Source organism: Vitis vinifera, chromosome 9 (assembly GCF_030704535.1).
Source record: "Vitis vinifera cultivar Pinot Noir 40024 chromosome 9, ASM3070453v1".
Taxonomy (NCBI): Eukaryota; Viridiplantae; Streptophyta; class Magnoliopsida; order Vitales; family Vitaceae; genus Vitis; species Vitis vinifera.
Genome location: NC_081813.1, coordinates 15,647,425 through 15,650,555, shown reverse-complemented (window position 1 = coordinate 15,650,555; position 3,131 = coordinate 15,647,425).

Sequence of the window (3,131 nt, the reverse complement as noted above, 5' to 3'; positions counted from 1 at the left end):
TTGATTTCGGTCCTTAGATGGGAGTAATCAACAAAATTTATAAACCTATTTCACCATGTACTAGGATAGCCTCAGCTAGCATAGCATAAGTGGCTCTAGGATCGTTCACTGGGATGGGTTTTTAAATTACAACTGATATTAATTCAGAGCTGAATTGGTGCTTTTTCATTTCAAAGTTAGCTTTAAAAGAAAACATAAAGATGTTTGAAAAGGTTGGTGATTCGTTCCCAATTGGTGTCTCAGCTGATTCATGTCCTCTCAATGGTCCCTGACAGTGGTGCCATTTGATTCGTGTCCAGATGGTGTCCCTTGATTGTGGTCCTCAGAAGGGAGTAATCAACAAAATTTATAACCTATTACACCATGTACTAGGATAGCCTTAGCTAGCATAGCATAGTGGCTTTAGGGTCGTTCACTGGGATGGGTTTTCACTTCACAATTGATATTAATTCAAAGATGAATTGGTGTCTTTTCATTTCAAGGTTAGCTCTAAAAGAAAATATAAAGATGTTTGAATGGAAAAGGTTTAGTTTTAAGCTAACCAAAAATAGTAACTGATTTTACTTACAAAGAAAAGTGTTTCTTGGAGTTTAGATCACTAGGCTCAGGTTCCTTGTACAAAAAGGGAGTTCCGGTCACTTGTTTCTTTTCCTCGCATTAGAGAATTAACATATAGTTAATTCTCTAACCGGTGTGGTACAAATGCTTCCCCTTAATGGGTTGAAACACTAAATCCCTCTCACTGATGCATCTTGCAATGGCTTGTGCCTCTCACCTAGCATTTGCCATTCAAGGTGATCTTTAACCTTGGATTACCCGTCAAAAGCTCGCAAGAGATAACTAATGGATGTCTCCTTAGAGTCCAAAAGCTTACCAAGTGTTGGCTATTCTAGAAAATCCTACCTTCAAACCACCTCTCAAAGGCTCGTAAGAGGTAAACTAGTGCATCTCAATGGACGGAGATCACTTGCCTTATCAAGTGTTGGCCCAGGTGATTTAAAGGCATTTTAAGTTAACTAAAAAGATAAAAACCATTAATAGGTCACACTTTCTCTTCATTAAAAACTAAAACAACAAAACTTCCAATTTATGCATGAGGAAACTTACCCGACTTTCTTCACTCCAAGAGACGAAGAGCCTAGCCTCTCATCCTCTGAGGAAAAATCCTCAGAGTTTGATTGGCTAGAAAGAAAAAGAACGAGAAAACAAAAATATATATGAAAAGCAGAGCAAGTGCTCTGTATTTTACTTCCTTCCAAAACTATACAAAGGATGCGTCTCTGAGAACAAGCTCCCGGAGAGATTCCCTATATAGAAAATTACAAACTATATATAAAAGGTTATTCACCCTCTGTTCTTGCTTAAAGACTAAGGAATCCTATGATAGGTGGGTTACAAGGAGACTTTGGGGATTTAGATATCAAATATCTAAAAAAATATATCTCAAAATGTCGGTCGCACATATCGGGAAGCTTCAGGAGAACACCGCGGCACTGTGCAAAATGGCTGCGAAACTCTCCGGGTAAGCGCTATCAGAGGATCTGGATATGTCTGACCGGGGAAGTTGAAACGCCCTCCTTTCCCATCCGGCGTCAGGCGCCGAATGTGAAATATCCGGAGAAGGTGGAACGTCAGCCGGACAAAATTCCGGATGTACGGAGCGCGCATCACTATCCGGAGAAACTCCATCCGGATTCCCCAAGAGGACACGTGGCGCGCTCCCCTATCCGGACTCCCTCAGGGAGAAGTACACGACACTCGCGATCATCACACCCCGGACGATAGCATATCCTATCCGGATATGTTGTCCGGATCATTGACTAAAGTGCACAAGCCTTGCTACGTCATTCCGACAGCCTGCCACAGCCCACGTTCCGCCGCCCTCCGATGGTGTGTCCGGACGCCCTATCCGGACATCTTTTGCAGGGAAGACTGAACCAGAACTCAATCTGGATTGAAAGCGTGCGTCCACTTGGCAGCTACGGTTCTTCATTCTGGATACTCCTTGCATTCCGGATTTGCTTATGGCAAAGGACTTCAAAGCTTTGGTTCTTCATGTTTCTGAGCTTTCCATTGCTTTGCCATGGATTCCAAAGAACTCTCCTCAATCTCGGATTGCTTTGGTGATAAAAAAGCTATCAAAACACCAAAACTTAACATAATTTGATTAGAATTGATTGCAAGGGTCCTTAATATGTTAATTGGGTTAAAAGGTGATAACTACTACTCAAAAGTGTTTAAAAGAGTTAATTACAAGCTATAAAATAACACTTAGTGAGTAGTAATCAGTTGGTTTTTAAGTGAAACCAATAATAAAGTAACAGAAATTACTTACAAATAAAAGTGTTTCTTGGAGTTTTTGGATCACTAGGCTTAGGTTCATATTACAAGAAGAGAGTTCCGGTCACTTGAATCTTTTCCTCACATTGGGGATTTAACATATAGTTATTTCCCGAACCGGTGCGATATAGATGCTTCCCTTTTATGGATTCAAACACTAATTCCCTGTCACTAAATCATTTTGCAATGGGTCATACCTCTCACCTAGTATTGGCCATTCAAGGTGATTCTTAACCTTGGATTACCCGTTAAAAGCTCGCAAGAGATAACTAATAGATGTCTCCTTAGAGTCCAAAAGCTTACCAAGTGTTGGCTATTCTAGAAAATCCTAGCTTTAAACCACCTCTCAAAGGCTTGCAAGAGATAAACTAGTGTATCTCAATGGACGGAGACCACTTGCCTTACCAAGTGTTGGCCCAGGTGATTTTAAGGCGTTTTAAGTTAACTAAAAACATAAAAACCATTAACGGGTCACACTTTCTCTTCATTAAAAGCTGAAATAACAAAACTTCCAATTTTTACATTCGGAACCTTACCCAGCTTTCTTCACTCCAAGACGCAAAAAGCCTAGCCACTTATCCTCTGAGGAAACATCCTCAGAGTTTGTTTGGCTAGTGAGAAAAATACAATCAAAATGAGTAGGTAAGGCAGAGCCAAGCTCTGTGTATTACTTTCTTCAAAACTATACAAAAGTTGGTCTCTAAGAAAAAACTCTCGAGATGTCTTTTTAAAATAAAAATTACAATTGATATATATATAAAGGTTATTCACCCTTCCTCCTTACTTTCTAA